Source organism: Dermacentor variabilis, chromosome 2 (assembly GCF_050947875.1).
Source record: "Dermacentor variabilis isolate Ectoservices chromosome 2, ASM5094787v1, whole genome shotgun sequence".
Taxonomy (NCBI): Eukaryota; Metazoa; Arthropoda; class Arachnida; order Ixodida; family Ixodidae; genus Dermacentor; species Dermacentor variabilis.
The window spans coordinates 202,233,086-202,249,360 of NC_134569.1; positions in this window are offsets into that span (position 1 = coordinate 202,233,086).

The window sequence follows — 16,275 nt, forward strand, 5'->3', positions numbered from 1 at the left end:
AAAGTTATTGTCGTATGATAGTTAATGTAATTAATAAAATGAGGGTGGATAGTTGCTTGAGCAAATAGCGATGCACATAACAGAAATTTATACTATTACAATTTGCTGACTGAGCAATTGACACTTCGTAACAATAAGCAGTGAACAAACTTGCCTGTCGCGTCATATTAAAGACGTAGATCCACGAAATGTTTTATGGTTGCAGGTTATAAGAGTATTGCACAGCCAACAACATATGCGGACTTCTTTAAGAGGCGTAATGAGGATATTTTCATGCACAAGGCATGAATGTATGACGCTTACTTCATTGAAAACATCTATTGCGGTATCACTAAAAGTTATTGTCGGAACTATAACTTGTATGTAGCAATTAATACCGAAATCTTGCCTGGAATCGCCTGAAGCACTGCATGCGCAAATATTGGCACACGTAAGACACTTCCGCAAAGGTGCGTCCTGGTTTAGCAAACTGTGCACCGTTGGCCAGTGAATAGCCTTCTTTTTGCATATATATCGCTTCTAGACGAACCCATAATTTCTGTAAGTGACCACTAATGTCGTGCCAAAGTGTAACTTCTCGTGTTTGACTTTCTCATGAGTGGCCCAACCACTGGTTTCGAATGAACATCCTTTTCATCTAGCTGCTCTGTGCTGCGTGACTATCACCGATGGAAGTATAGCCATAAACCTTACGGATATACGTTACAGAACACGTCGTGCACCAAGTCGTAAATTTCGGAGACGCTATCGCAACTACAGATATGCTAATCCCCTTACGCTTTGCAAGTTGCCGGTTAGGTATTGCTGGTGAGCGAGAGAGATGTAAAAGAGATGAGAAAGGAAGGGAGGTTAACCGGAAGGTAGAGATCCAGTTTGCTACCCTGCACTGGGGAAGGGGTAACGAGAGACACAAAGATCTTAAAAGATAGTGCACACACGTGAAAAGAGTGGGAGAGGGAAAAATTAGAAACACACACACAAAGGAACGCAGGAGTGTCACACACCTTCAAGAGGTCGCTTGACCGGGGAAACATAGCCCCTTCACCGCCTTCTGGTGCGAAGTTCGCATCAGCCGGCACTCTAAAGATTGTCTGCTCAGAAAACTGCCGCTGATCGAGGCGTGCGAATGCCGTAACGAGCGACTGTCTCTGGGAGCTGTAGCGACGACAATGGCAGAGGATATGTTCGACTGTTTCCTCACTGCCGCAACTATCGCAGGTAGAACTGTCCGTCATTCCGAGGCGGCAAGCAAATGCATTCATGTTGGTAGTATTACTCAAGAAAGTAAATGAGAAAACGGCACAGCGGTAGCTCGATTTCTCAGAGCATTGTACGAGTAATGCGAAGACGTGGGTTCGCAACCCACCTGCGGCGTTTTGATTTTTTATCGACTTTCCTGTCCTTTTTTGATCATTCTTATATGCAAAAGACAATCCATTTATTAGTGACACGAGCATCGAGTGACATTCTTGTTTCTTGCGCAGTATAGTAGAAAATTCAAGGGTTTCAGTCTAAATATATCAGAGCATAATTTTAGTTACGAGTTGAGTTACTGAAGTGTCTGGAATGATTAGAATTAATTAGAACTCATTAGATTAGATTGTGGCTTTCTCGTGTCGAAACTACGATCTGATTAGACTATGAGGCACGCTGGAGTCGGGGACTCCACAAATTTTGACCACCTGGGGTTCTTCAACGTGCACCTAAATCTGAGTACGCTGATGTTTTCGCATTTCGCCCCCATCGAAATGCGGCCGCCGTGGCCGTTAGAAATCATTAATTACAGCATACGAAAGCACAGAATCGAAGATTTTAGGCACCCGCCAGGTGACCACGACTTCGACGAAATTCCTGGAAAACAGGAAGTAGACAGCGGAAGTAATGATGTCACTAAAAAGTAACACACAAGAGGGTGGCAGGATAGTTAACCGTTAAGTAATAAAAAACAGTTGCCTCCGAGTTCGGTTCGTGCTTTGCGTTTGCCTTAAGTTAACCTGAAGAACACAAACGCCGAGGTGCGAGTGCCACTAAGAGACACCTAAAACAAAGGTTAGGGTCGCCTATCTTTATTTATTTATTTATTGTACCGTCAGGGTGTACAACGCATTAGAGAAGGAATGAGCTCTAACCACACACACACACAAAAAATTCAATATTGCACCGGAGAAGACAACGAACCAATACACAATCATATCATAAAATAAGTTCTTCGCGCAACTGAAATATTGAAACAAAAAAATTCTGCGCTCTTACGTGCCAAAACCACTTTATGAGGCAAGCCGTAGCGCCATGGGCGACTCCGGAATTTTTCTCCACCTGAGGATCTTTAACATGCACTCAATGATGGCGCATTGGCGTCTTTTGATAGAAGTAAATACTTTGTTAAGGTGTTTATTTGATCGGACTAGGAGGAGCGCAGCGGCTGTATAGGCAGAGCACAGACTCCGAGCACTAGCGGCATTCACGACCAAAGCGATGAAGAGGACGACCCACTATTTCACTCCAATTCTTCTCTACCCCCGGGAACCCGGTAACAAAAGGGAGCCACCGGGTGACCAAATAGCTTGTCACAATGAGTGGGTCATAGTAAGTCTTGAGGCGGTTGACGTCGTCCTCGACGGCACATATCCGAAGATGGTTTAGTGGGCTCGATCACGTAGTTGACCGGAGATGTTCGTTCGACGACGCTGTGGGGGCCTTCCTACTTGGGCTGTAGTTTCGACGAGAGAATGGGTGTAGTGGAAGGTACCGAAAGCTACACAACCGCTCCAGGGAGGAACGTGGGCGCAGAAGTGGTGTCACCGAGAACGCTCTTTTGGCGCTCTTGGTCATTTGGAGTAAAGGCGCGCGCGAGATCGCGAAACTCTTCGGCATGTCTGGCTGTGGCAGAAATAGGCGCACAATGAGATGCACCAGGCTTGTACGGAAGGATTGTGTCGATTGTGTGCGACGGGTACCGGCCCTGCAATAAGAAAAAAGGGTGAAAAGCTAGTGGTGTTCTGAGTGGTGGTATCGTAGGCGTAGGTTGCGAAGGGCAGAGTGGCACCCCGATTTGTGTCGTCGGAGGCTAGGTGCATCATGAGCATGTTGCCAAGGGTATGATTAAAGCGTTCTGTGAGGCCATTGGTCAGCGGATGGTGAGCAGTAGTTGTGCGTTGCACAGCATGGCACTCTTTGAGGATGGCTTCGACGATTTCCGACAAGAAGACACGTCCACAATCACGGAGCAACTCTTGTGGTGGACAGTGACGCAATGTGAATTGGAGAAGCAGGGAAGAGGCAACATCGCGTTCTGTAGCTGCTGGGAGGGCGGCAGTTTTGGCGTATCGCGTGAGGTGGTCAACAGCCACGATGGCCCAGCGGTTACCAGCAGGTGTCAGAGGAAGCGACCCATAAACATCGGTGCCGACGCACCCGAATGGCCGGGTAGGGCAAGGTAATGGTTTTAGAGCGGCTGGCGAGAGGTGCGGTGAGGATTGCGGGCGCTGATGGTCGGGGCACGAGCGACCGATCTTCTGAATGTAGCTGTACATCCCGCGCCACTAGTAGCGCTGCCGAATGCGCAGGTAAGTTTTGTATACTCCCTAGTTTGCACACTGTGGATCAGAGTGTAATGACGCGCATGTTTCAGAGCGCAGACTGCGGGATACTACTAGCAACCACTGGCGGCCGTCGGCGGTGTGATTGCGTCGGTGGAGTAGGTCGTCGCGAATTGCGAAATGGTGGGCTTGACAACGTCACGCGCGAGTGATTGGTTGTGCCGATAGAGCAGCGAGCAAGTCTATCGGTGAGGCGATCAAGTGGTCCTTGCACTGTTCGGAAGCGATGGTGCGAAGGTCGATGCAAGAAACCGCAAGCTGGGATACAAAGCAGCGGCCATTGTCGTCGGACAAGGGAAAACGTGACAGGGCGTCGGCGTCAGAGTGTTGGCGGCCGCTACGGTAGAACACGCGAATATCGTAGTCCTGCAGGCGAAGTGCCCGAAAAGCAAGGCGGTCTAAGTGGTCCTTCTGTGACGACAACCAACAAAGTTCGTGGTGGTACGTGATGACGTCAAACGGGTGGCCATACCAATGTTGCCGGAACTTAGTACGAGCCCACATGATCGCCAAACATTTTTTTATTCGTCACGGTGTAGTTACTCTCGACTTTCCTAAGCGTGCGACTTACATAAGCCACAACGTATTCAGAAAAGCCGTGTTTGCTCTTTGCAAGGACTGCGCCGAGGACAACACCGCTGGCATCAGTGTGCGTTTCTGCAGGGGCCGTCGACTCGCAGTGACGCAAATTTGGAGGTGACGCAAGCAAACGGCACAGGATTGCGGATGCCTTGTCGTACTCCGATGGCCACGAGGTGAGGGGCCCGGTGCTTCTGAGGAGCTTCGTCAGGGGCGATATTATGGTGGCCAAGTTTCGAATGAACTCTCTAAAGTAGAAACACTCACTTACGAAACTGCGTAGGTCTTTGACGGATGTAGGTTTAGGGAATTCGCCAACAGCCTGGAGTTTCGCTTAATCAGGGAGAGAGAGAGAGAGAGAGAGAGAGAGAGAGTGAGAGAGAGAAAAGGTTACATAGAAAGGCAGGGTGGTTAACCAGAGACAGTTCCGGTTGGCTACCCTGCACGGGGGGAAGGGCGAAGGTTGATAAAAAGAGAAAGAGAGCGGAAGGGGGAGACAGAAAGAAATAGAGACGAGCACGACCAAACCGGGTACACTACAGAGCGGTAGGGGGCGGCGTTCTTACAGTCTATCGTGAAGCCCCGCACACCGCAGGAACCTTAGTAACGCGAGTAAGGCCTTTTTTGACAGGGCGAAGGCCCTGTCAGGAAACATACGTGTTTCCTTTTGCTATGCCTTGAGGACATACCTACTACATAGTATTTATATCCGAAATAGAGATTGATTGAGATTGAGATTGATTGGTTAATCAATGAGAATTCCATCCTTGGATACGACGTAAGCGAGTATGTCAGCTGGCGCGCTGCAAATCGGCACCTTCTTAAATTTAGTTGTAGGCCGGCGTTTCGCAAGCACGTCAAAACACGCCGGAGGCGTTGAAGGTGCGTGGGAAAGTGCGGTGCGAAAACAACTACGTCGTCAAGGTAGCACCAGCAGGTATGCCATTGTCAAGTTGTCATGTATGTATGTATGTATGTATGTATGTATGTATGTATGTATGTATGTATGTATGTATGTATGTATGTATGTATGTATGTATGCATTTATGTATGTATGTATGTATGTATGTATGTATGTATGTATGTATGTATGTATGTATGTATGTATGTATGTATGTATGTATGTATGTATGTATGTATGTATGTATGTATGTATTAACGAGATAAAGCGCTGAAGATCCACAAGAAACCACTGGACAGGACGGCCCAATATATCGTTCCAATGCTTATTTACAAAATAAAGAAATAACTAAATACCTAGATAAATAAATAAGGCACGGCGGCACTCGCGGGATGAGGTCAGCTGATAATGCGCTTAACTTCATCATACAGGTGAGGAGGCGATATGGAAAGTGCTCAAACAGCCCTTGCTTATTGTGCTGCCGTGCCCATGGCTATGTGTTGTGATTGAGCATGCGGTGCATATACTTAAACTGTTATTGCTTGGCGGAGACGTTGAGACGAATCCAGGCCCTGAAATTAACCAACAATTAAAAGGTATAGGTGCGCATATCAAAGAGATTCAGGAAAGTCGCCTGCCTCAAATAGATAAGAAATTAGACTTGCTGACAAGGCTAGAAGAAAAGGCCCACTATTGCCAAGAAGAAATATTCTTATCAGAGCCATGCAAGAAAAATTGACCATTTAGAGAATCATAGCAGGCGAACTAACCTGATAACATATAGCTTACCAGAGGCAGAGGGAGAGGGTGCGCACCCTTGATACTCGGAAGTGCAGTGAAGAAAAACATAATTGTAGACATCCTAGAATTAAAACCAGTAGCAATCGAACGTATACACTGGATTGGTAGAGCAGCGCCAAAGAAGGTTAGGCCTGCAATTTTTAAGGTACTTGACTCAAGAGAAAAATACTCAATACTAAAACGGGGATACGACCTAACATATACGAGCCTAGCCATTGGAGAATACTTTATGAAACGCGTACGCGATATCCGAAGGAAGGTTTGGAACAGTGCGAAAGCAAACCAACAAAAAGATGACAGTTTCCTTCGTTTTTGATAAGTTATATATAAATAATGGAGCATATGTTTGGAGCAACGAGAAGGATGACAAGGTGCCACTTAATGAAAAACGCGTAGAACTAGCTACTGCAAGTGCAGCAAAGGCGGTGAGCGTACCCAGCGACCAAACAAATAAGAGAGCTACTACTCGTCGCGGTGCAAAATTGGCGATCCAACATTCCTCACGGTGAATGCAAGAAGCGTCAACAACAAGCCTGTACCACTCGAAAATGTGAACACTGATCATGAACCTCACCTAGCAGCCAGAATAGAAACATGGCTCACGCCTGACGTTTTTGATCACGAATTTTCACCGCCCAACTACTCTGTGATCTGAAAAGACCGCCTGACACGTGGTGGTGGAGTTGCGTTATTGACAAAAAGGGTATTTCCTCTGTGGCTCTTCCAGAGGTACAAAGCGCAGAAGCCATTTCTTGCGAACTATATTGTGACGGTTTGAGCACATTCATAGGTTGTGTTTATCGGAGCAAAACTCTGATGATGCTTCTATCACTGTCATTTACGATTACATGGAACGTCACGTGTGTGGTTCACGCGCTGTCCTGGGTGACATGGGTGACTGTAATCTGCCAGAAATTAACTGGAATATTATGTGCTACACATCATCAGCTTCGGATGTATTGTTTGACCTCCATGTTAACCTTATATCTGCGTCAGGTGGTTTCACGCCCCACCTGTTCACAGGGAAATACTCAGACCACAGTTGATCTAATCTTTTTCAGTAATCACTTCGACATAAACCATATCGAAATTGCCATGATATATCAGACCACGACGTACCAGTGTGCATCGTACCTCTTGGTGACATCATAACCGCTCGTTCTTCTGTATCTGTTGTAACAGATTTCAAAAACGCTGGTGACGACAGCATACTGACGCACCTCGCTCATGAATTCCAGCCTTTTTCAGAAAGACTTCGACGCTTCAGTAGAGGTCAATTCCCTTTGTTTGCACTTCACATTGGTTGTACTTTACTGCGTTACGCACTACGTACTTACAAAAACAAAGCGCCCTCCAAAAATACTTCATGGATCACGCAAGAAGTTATTCAAGCAAAGGCACGTTTGAAAAGGTTACGTAGGACAATGGAAACAAAAGGCCGGGGAAAATGCAGAATCCAGAAATTACCGGACGCCATCGCGGTATTCAAATTGAAAGCTAAACTTGCTAAACAGGACTACTTTAATGTAACACTACATAACTTTCTTGATAATAATCCCTGGAAGTTCTTGAATTACTTCCATGTCAATAAAAATGCTACATCACATCCTCTTCCCGAAGAAAGAACTGCTAAGGCTAACGGATATAACGCTTTTGTCGATCAGTGTTTACAAGAGATGATAATATTATTCCCGCTATTACAACGCAACATTGCACGAAAATTGATAAACTAGACATTACGGACGCGGGTATTTTCAATCTACTGCTTAAACTTGACCCCAAGAAAGGTAGTGGACGCAACGATATCCCTAATACTTTTATCAAAAGATATGCAGAGTGGTGCAGTAAATATCTTAGCCCAGTTTTCCGGAAATCGCTTAGGACTTAACAACTACCTCATGACTGGAAAATTGCAAAGGTAATCCCGATCCACAAAGGAGGCGCCACAACGTTACCTTCAAATTTAAGAACCATTCCACTAACTAGCACATGATGTAAACATCCTGAACACAATGTTAAAGCACATGATAGTATTCCTAGAGCGCATAAATTTTTTTCTCTCCCAACCAACACGGTTTTCACAGTGGTCTATCGAAAGTAACTCAGCTAACAGAACTAATCCACAATCTTGCTGTTAAATTTAATAACCGCGGTCAAACCGACTTGATTCTACTAGATCTACCTAATGCTTTCGATTGTGTGAGTCGCAGAAAATTAATAGCTAAAATTGAAAATGTTTTTGGCGTAGGAGAACTTTCTGCTTTGATAAAGAGCTTCTTAAGTAATTTCTCATAATTTGTGGTTTACGTAAAAACGCTTTCTAACACGGCCGCACTAACATCCGGAGTCCCTCAAGGGTCTGTTTTCGGACCATTGCTTTTCTTACTCTGTATTGTTGATATCATAGCTAACATCATTTGCAATATAAAACAATTCGCGGACGACGGCGTCATTTACAGAAAACTTAAACATTACAATGGTCATATTAAATTAAATGATTCTCTAGCTGACATAGCTAATTGGTGCTCCAAAGGGCAAGCGAAATAAACGTACACAAGTCCGCGATCATGACTGTAGCCAGGAAAACGATGTCATCAATCTTTATATAAGCAATTAACGGCACTCCGCTTAACAAAGTTGAACACAAATATCTAGACGTTACATTAACCTCGGAGCTCAAATGAGACAAACATATCAGCAATATATTCTCATAGGCGCTGCGCAAACTAATTTTATAACAAGAAGCCTGGCGCTTGCAACCGCGTCAACGAAGCTGCTAGCCTGTTCCTGTTCTAGAATACGGCAACACGGACTAGTTTCTGCTTACACTGACTAACTAGAATCAATACAAAGGAAAGCTGTGAGGTTCGTTCATAAGAAATGTAAACGTACAGACTCGCCAACATAAGTTTTAACCCACTCCGGTTTGCGAAGGCCATCCGCAAGAGCGTAACACGTTTGTGTAATATTCATATTTAACTACTAAAAGTAACTATAGGATCGATACCTCCAAGTAGATTTCATTTTCCCAGCCTCGACTTACACGTAATAAGTATGCGTATACATTGACAGAATACGTATGTAAAAACGACACGTTTAAGTGTTCTTTGTTCCCATTCGAAATAGCAGAATGGAAACAACTTGTTCCTACTAACACCCACATAGAATCATTATCTGAAATAATGTCACAAATAGAAAAAAAAGCGGTATGCGTGTAAGAGTACCTATGCATGCAGGGGCATCGGCACAGATTGGTTTATTCGTTAGGAAATTTTAGTAAACCTTATCATTTACGACAGCTTATTCGTACGCCATAATGATTCTCAAACACTCGAAGTTCAATTTTAGTTATTTCTGTTTTATTACTTGCCCCTAGTGATACCTGTGCTATGGTTATTCTTCTTGGCCATTGCTAGCAAAGCTAGTAGCCAATTTATCTTTCCTTCTTTTTTACTATTTCGTTTAATCCTAATGTTGTATTACTTGTATAGTATGATTGACTTGCACAGCTTATGTTGTTTTTTTATATAATCTTTACTTTTGTTGCCTTGCACAGTACATATGAATTACTGTACTGCTCAACTGCCGTGCTGTCGAAGAACAGCAGCACTATTGATAGGAAATTAAAAAAATAAAAATGAATAAATTCCAGGTTACAGTGAAGATTACTGAAGTATATTAGCTTATTTGCTTTTCTTTGTGTAATTTTTGATTGACTTCATATCATTGTTGTCCCCCATATATATATGATACGTTACAGGCCCGAAAAATGGGTATTGGGTAAGGGAGGCTTCAAAAATTTTACATAGTGAAGAGAATAAAATTATACAGATCATATAGCGCTTTGTTAACCATGCAAGGAAGAATGAAGTTTACACAAGCTCTAAAATCCTCCAGATCAAAAAAGAAAAAAAAGCATACAAGAAGCAACACTGACAAGAAGTTAATCTACAGTACAAAATGAATGTTTATGTCGTGACGGAACCTTTCTTCGTTAGCTTCAGCTACCAGGATATCGGGAAGGTCATTCCACAAGCGGATTACACGTGGAAGCGCAGATGAGTTAAAAGCGTCTGTTTTACCACAGACGCGCGTGAAAGAAAGATGATTATGCGATCTTCGTGAGGTGAACGGAGAGAGAGAGAGAGAGAGAGAATGAAGGGGAAAGGCAGGGAGGTTAACCAGATATGAGTCTCCGGTTTGCTACCCTACACTGAGGATGGGGGATAGGGGTTAGAAAGATGACAGAGAGGAAAACGCAAAAAAAAAACCGAACTCGCACACATGGAGGCACACACACAAAAGACGTTCCAGTTAAAGTCGTTCACACTGGCGGGCAGATCGCAAGAAGCGCAAAAGCGCTTGCAGGGCCTTCTTCTGTGACGGTAGGTCCTTTCGATGTTGCAGAATTCTTTGTTCGGATAGCGGTTGGTCGTCCAGTTGGTCAAGTTCGTGGCTAAGGCGTGCCCTCTGTGGACTGTACTGCGGGCAGGTGCACAAAATATGGCCAATTGATTCTTCATGGCCGCAGTGGTCACAGGTTGGGGTGTCGGTCATCCCTATGCGGAAGGCATAGGCTTTAGTAAAGGCAACGCCCAACCAAAGTCGATATAAAAGCGTGGCGTCTCTACGGCGAAGCTGTGATGGCGCTCGAAGACTTAATGTTGGATCAAGTGAGTACAGTCGCGGATTTCTTAAATGTGGCTCATTCCATTGCGACGCGATGCACTGCCGAGCAAGTAGGCGGAGCTTCCGTGCCGCGTCAGTTCTAGAAAGAGGAATTGGGACGTGGCGCTCCTCAGTATGGGCTGAGCGGGCAGCGTGATCCGCCCGTTCATTGCCGATAATCCCGCAGTGACTGGGAAGCCACTGGAAGGTTATTTCGTGGCCTGCACCACTTATATGGTGGAATGTCTCTGTAATATGGAATATTAGTTGTTCGTGCGGTCCGCGTCGTAAAGGTGACAGTAGAGACTGCAGTGCCGCCTTCGAATCGCAGAATATTGTCCATTTGTGCGGCGGTTCATTACCAATGTGATGAAGAGCAGTAAAGAGCGCTGCGAGCTCTGCTGCCGTCGATGTTGTCGCGTGGGTCGTCTTAAATTTGATTGTTGTAGCTTTCGCTGGTATGACAATTGCCGCCGCGGAGCTGCTTGGAAGGACAGATCCGTCAGTGTAAATATGCGTAGAGTCACGGTAGGTCTCGTACAAATATGGTAGCGTGAGCTGTCTAAGGGCTGGTGATGACAGATCAGCTTTTTTAGAGATACCAGGTATTGCGAGGTTGATTTTTGGGTGAGCGAGGCACCATGGAGGGATCGAAGGTCTCGCAGCCGGAGTGAAACCAGCTAGCAACCATTCATCATATGCAGATATCGTTTGGCTGAAAGATGTGTGTGGCCTGTCCGCTGGTAGAGAGGCTAAATGGTGACGAGGAGTCCTGGTTAGATGCCTTATATGGGTCCTGAGTACTTCAATTTCAATGTGGGTCTTGACAAGGTGGTCTCTAGCGATTGCTATCGTAGCCACTGTTGAAGCACTCTGAGGCAGGCCTAGACAGATCCGGAGCACTTGACCCTGAAGACTTTGTATTGTGCGTAGATTTGTTTTGCCGGTGTTGTTTATTGCTGGCAAGCTATATCGCAGAAATCCCAGAAAAAGCACCCTGTACAGTTCTAACATGGCACTAGGCGACATTCCCCAGGTCTTGCCAGCAGGTGGCAGATGCCTGTCAACCGTTTTTTCACGTAAGATATGTGTGGGCTCCATGACAAGTCCCTGTCGATTATGATACCTAGAAACTTGTACGATCGGACCCGTCGTATTATTTGGCCATTTATCGTTAGACTGTAGTTTGCCATGGGTTTGCGCGTAAATGGCACTAGTGCGCATTTCTCGGAGGAAATTTCCAGGCCTCGATTACGGAGGTAGATAGCAGTTTGTGTCGCGGCTTTCTGAATTCTCGCTCGCAGCTGTAGGCGTGTTACTGCAGATGTCCATATGCAGATGTCATCCGCGAACATTGATAGCCTGACTGTGGTTGGCACGTGCTCATGGAGAGCAATTAGTGTTAGATTAAATAACACGGGGCTAAGTACACCGCCCTGGGGGACGCCGCGGTAGCTATAATGTAGAGAACTATGGCCTTCCTTGGTGCTTACAAAGAAGGATCGCATGGATAGATAGCTCCGTATCCATTGAGACATCCGACCACCCACTCCTACCGCCGCGAGAGCAGAGAGGATGGCTTCATGCGTAACGTTGTCATACGCCCCTTTAACGTCGAGGAATAAGGATGCGCAGAGACGCTTACGGCGTTTCTCATGTTGAATGTAGGTCACCAGGTCGACGACGTTATCGATCGATGATCGACCGAGTCGGAAGCCCGCCATGGCATCTGGGTAGGTGTTGTGGTACTCCAAGTACCACTCCAGGCGTCCTAGGACCATCCTCTCCATTACTTTGCCCACACAGCTCGCCAAAGCGATCGGGCGATATGATGAGAGCTCCAACGGTGACTTGCCAGGCTTGAGCAGTGGAACAAGGCGACTTGTCTTCCAGGTTGTAGGTAGCGTACCATTTCTCCAAGATTCATTGTATACCTCAAGAAGAACCCCTCTCGCTCGCTCCCCCAGGTGACACAGAGCTCGGTAGGAAATTCCGTCAGGTCCTGGCGCTGATGTGCGGCTACACAAAGCTAATGCTGCCTTAAGTCCGTGGATTGAGAATGGTCGATCCATCCGGTGATCACGTGGTGGCGGACAGCTACTCGAAGGCGATCGACTGTCGGAAGCTGTGAGTTGGTCGGATAATCTGGCGCAGAAATCTTCTGTCACGTCAATCTCCGATCTCTTTTGAGAGAGGGCAAGTGCCTTGAATGGGAATCGCTGTACGGGAAGTGTCCGCAGTCCGCGCACCGTTCTCCATAGTTGCGATCAAGGCTGGCGTGGATCTAGCGACTCACAGAAGGCAGCCCAACGTTGCGATTCGAGCTTGTCTAACCGGCGCTGTATCTTCTTTTGCGTGCGCCTGGCGGTCCGTAGATCGCCCATTGTTTTCGTACGTCGGTATCTTCGTTCAGCACGTCGTCGGATTGCTCGAAGTCGTTCTAGTTCCACATCAAAATCATTAAGTTTCGAGGAGCATGTTAGAGTACGCATAGCGTCTTGCACCACGCTCTTGATTGCCTCTTCGAAGTCGAAAGATGGATTGGCGTCGCAGTGTGCTTCCATAATAGACTGAAATTTAGGCCAGTCCGCTCTTTGGATCGTATCCCGTATTTTGGAAGCGGTCAATCCTCTGATCTTGATGTACGTGGGGATATGGTCGCTTCCATGCGTCTCTATGTCCGCAAACTACCCTGCACGTCTGACTAGGCTTCGTGAGACGAAAACCAAGTCAAGACAGCTGCTGTACGTGGAGCCACGTAAGAACGTAGGACTCCCATCATTCAGCAGCCAAAGTTCATTACTGGAGGCGAAAGATACAGAGCTCTGCCTCTTGCGTTGATGATCGGACTTCCCCAGAGTGTATGATGGGCGTTGAAATCTCCAGTGATGACCCAGGGAGTGGAAGTTGAGGAAAGGATGTCTCGTAGTCTTTTGTAATCAAATAGACTTGACGGAGATAGGTAGGCGCCTACAAAAGTGAAGGCCAGATTCTTTTTCCTTATGTTTAGGCATATATATTGATTACTGTCATTAGGTGGTACAGGCTGATGAGTGTAGGTGAGGTCACGGCGAATAAACACCAAAACCTTACTGTTATCATAAACAGCTGACGACATAAATGATTCATATCCAGAAAGCCTGATTTTGTTCGATAAGTTCGGCTCGCAAATGACGATAATGGGAAACATATTGGCGAACACGAAGCGACGGAAATCCGAAAGGCGCGCTCTGAGTCCGCGGGCACTCCACTGAAAAATAACTGCTTGACGAACCGCTTCCCTAAAAGACCATGGCTATGGAGCCATGATCTATTCAAGGGTTGCAAGCACCGGACTAAGAGCGTCCAGTACTTGAAGCGCACTTCTGGCAGGCGGTGTGTGCATGTTGCTTAGCAGCACGCGAATGGCATTCATTAAAGCCCTAATAAGTGCTATCACTTGCTCATCTGTTTTCCGCGACTCCTCGGATACAGCACCTTGCTGTATTGGGGGCGGCTTCTTCTGCGGCTCTTCCGGCGGTCGTATACGCGGAAGTGGCGGCCATTCCTTTGTTGAGAGAGATCTGGCAGTTTGCTCCCTTCCAACATTGGTGTTCTGAGTGCTGGAAACGTCCGCTGATGATGCTGCTTGACTAGGGGTCTTTTCCTAAAAGCTTGATGTTTTCCGCCGTGAAGACCTTCGTCGGTGACGTCGTCTTCGCCGTACTTTCACAGCGGCCTCTTTGTGGGTAGAGTTGTCTCTCACCATTTGTTTAAGAATGGTGATCTCTTTCTTGATCTGGGGACAGTCTTTGGAAGAGGCGCAGTGATCACCTTGACAGTTAGGACACTTGAACGTGGTTGCGCTGCAGTTGTCTTCTGAGTGGGGTTCGGCACATCGAGGGCACACGGCCAAATTTCTGCAAACACCCTTCACATGTACAATCTTCTGACAATTGAAGCATTGCATTGGTCTTGGAATAAATGGTCGAACCTGGTGGCGAAAGTGGCCGACCTTCACGTAGGGTGGAAGGCAGTCGCCTTTGAAGGTTATCTCACACAACGTGTGTTGCCGAGGCAACCAACATGCACAATCACGTTGTGTTCGCTTGCTGGTTTTATGAGAATTGGGAGGTCTGCATTAGATATTTCATTGTCAATGTCATAGATGACTCCTGTTATTGTGGCACCATTCGTTGGCACGATGGATCGGACCTTGATGTTTCCCAGGTGCGTTACATGTTGTAGTATGGTCAGTGCACTCGGGTTAATCACATCGATTGCCAGGATGTTTCGCCTAGCATTTATCCTAACATCCTTGATCTCATTTGGCACGGTGTTTTCTAGATACACGGAGAGTGCTTGCCTGTTGAGGACGCGCAGGTTGTCGGTAGCGTTCTGTGGCACAAACAGGATGGAGTGAGGCCATCGCTGAGGAGCTGTTTTCACAGTGCTCGAGCTGGACGCCGAAGATGAGTTGATAAGTCTTCGTTCGGCCTTGCGGTACTGGACAAGTCGAAAGCTGTCTTCCGAGGATAGCAATAAAAGTGCTACATCACGACGCGTGTTCAAAGAAGGCATTGATAAATTGTTCTTAATTTGCGTTATACTTTTGTTGCAGTCATAATTTTCTGGCATGAATCGAGCGGCACTATTCTGAACTGATTCTAGCATATTGGTTAAATAAATGTAATGAGGGGACCATATTGGAGAAAAAAATTCAAGTTTATGACGAACAAATGTAACACAGACTAATTTGCGGACATTAGTCGGCGTCTTACAGAGGTTCCGGGCGTAAATATCGCAATTATCGGGAGGCATTTCTGCAGATGTTGTTGATTTGTGTAGTTCAGGAAAGGTTTGATGTCAGGGTTACGCCTACAGATTTGAAAGACGTAATTACAGACACAGGATTGTTATTACTATGCTATGAAACTGCTAATAACTTACTATGGTATGAACTGCTAATAAGGTCAAGATCCTTTTGAATTTTTGCGTGGTCATCAGTACTACCAAATACTCGGTAAATTATATGATCGTCAGCAAAAATCGAACCATTCGCACATGCGAAGATATGTTATTCGGTAAGTCGTTAATATATATCAGGAAAAGTTGTGGATCGAGGACACGGCCCTGTGGCACACCAGAGGGAACGTAAGAGAGCGGGGAGGAAAAATTGTTTACCACAGTGAACTGCTGCCGATTGGTAAGAAAGTTCCGAATCCAAGATAGCGTTAGTAAATCTAACGACAACGAAGACAGTTTAGAAATCAGTCAGCAGTGAGCAACGCGATCAAAGGCTTTTTAAAAATCTAAAAACATGCAGCAAGCTTACAGGTTCTTGTCCAGATTAAAATGTAATTCATTCGTGAACTCAAATAGTTGTGTGTCGCACGATGAACGCTTCCTAAATCCATGTTGGTTCGCGAAGAAAAAGTTGTTATTAATAATAATATTTGGGGTTTTACGTGCCAAAACCACTTTCTGATTATGAGGCACGCCGTAGTGGAGGACTCCGGAAATTTTGACCACCTGGGGTTCTTTAACGTGCACCTAAATCTAAGCACACGGGTGTAAAAGTTGTTATTCTCTAAATGATTGTAAATATGGGAGGTGATCATATTCTCTAGCACCTTACAGCAGATGGAAGTAAGTGATATGGGTCTGTAGTTTAGTACTGAGTTTCTATTGCCACATTTAAATATAGGAATGACCTTCGCGATTTTCCAGTCTTGGGGAAGCATTCCT